Consider the following 1529-nt stretch of genomic DNA (forward strand, 5'->3'; position numbering starts at 1 on the left):
GAGATTAGGAGGGGGGGAGGTTGGGAGGGGGGGAAAGTGGGAGGAGTGGGAGGCTGGGAAGAGGCGGAAATTTTTTTTTCTTTCTTAATAAAAAAAAAGAGATCGAATGATCCTGTAAGAAAGAAATTACTACCACTTTTTGTAAATGAATATCTACCTCATCAAACTACTTCTTCCAAAATCATACTATTAGCTTAGCAAGTTGCAAGTCTTTAGCTTAGGAAGTTGCAAGTCTAAGTGTTGAATGCAGGTCATTCTTTCTCCTGACCCAGATACCTCAGCCTACAATCAGTGTGTTGGACAGCAAGAAGAGTGAGCGCCCTCTGACAATGAATGAGATGATGCCACAGTTACCATGACACCAAACTCATTGCCGACTATGAAACTGGGATATCAATGAGTGATATAAAATATATGGAAATTTTCATAGTTGATTTCATTAATAACTTTCATTTGCAACATCCTTAGTCATCAGGGAAATGCAAGTCAAAATGACTCTAAGATACCATCTTACACCTGTCAGGATGGCTAAGATCAAAAACACTGATGACAGCTTATGCTGGAGAGGATGTGGAGTAAGAGGAACACTCCTCCACTGCTGGTGGGAGTGCAAACTTGTACAGTCACTTTGGAAATCAGTATTGCAGTTTCTCAGGAACTTGGAAATCAATCTACCTCAAGACCCAATGATACCACTCTTGGGCATATACTCAAAGGTTGCTCAATCATACCACAAGGACACCAGCTCAACTATGTTCATAGCAGCATTATTCTTAGTGGCCAGAACCTAGAAACAACCTAGATGCCTCTCAACTAAAGAACGGATAAAGAAAATGTGGTACATTCACACAATGGAGTGTTAGTCAACTGCAAAAACGATGACATCATGAAATTTGCAGGCAAATAGATGGAACTAGAAAAAAAATCCTGAGAGGTAATGCAGACCCAGAAAGACAAACATGAACATTCATCCAGTAACTGATGGAAGCAGATGCAGAGCCTGAGTCCAGTTGAAGAGATAGAGGAGGATTTATATAAACAAGGGGGGGGTCAAGATCATAATGGGGAAGCCCACAGAGACAGCTGACCCAAGGTCATGGGAGCGCACTTACTTTGGATCAACAACTGGGGAGCCTGCATGGGACCAAACTAGATCCTCAGCATGTGGATGACAGTTGTGTGGCTTGGTCTGTTTGTGGGGCCCCTGGCAGTGGGACCAGGATCTATCCCTGGTACATGAACTGGACTTTTGGAACCCATCCCTGTGGTGAGATACCTTGCTCAGCCTTGATGCAGAGGAAGGGGCTTGGTCCTTCCTCAAATTGATGTGCCAGGCTTTATTGACTCCCCATGGGAGGCTTTACCCCTTCTGAGGAGTGAATGGGGGGTGTGGGGAGGTGAGGGGAGCAGGAAAAGAGGAGGGAGGGAGAACTGTGGTTGGTATGTTAAAATGAATAAAAATTTTAAAATAAAAAGAAAAACTTATTAAATGTAATCATTCATTTAAGTCTTTTCTTTTTTTAAGTTTT

Source organism: Microtus ochrogaster, chromosome X, assembly GCF_000317375.1.
Source record: "Microtus ochrogaster isolate Prairie Vole_2 chromosome X, MicOch1.0, whole genome shotgun sequence".
NCBI lineage: Eukaryota > Metazoa > Chordata > Mammalia > Rodentia > Cricetidae > Microtus > Microtus ochrogaster.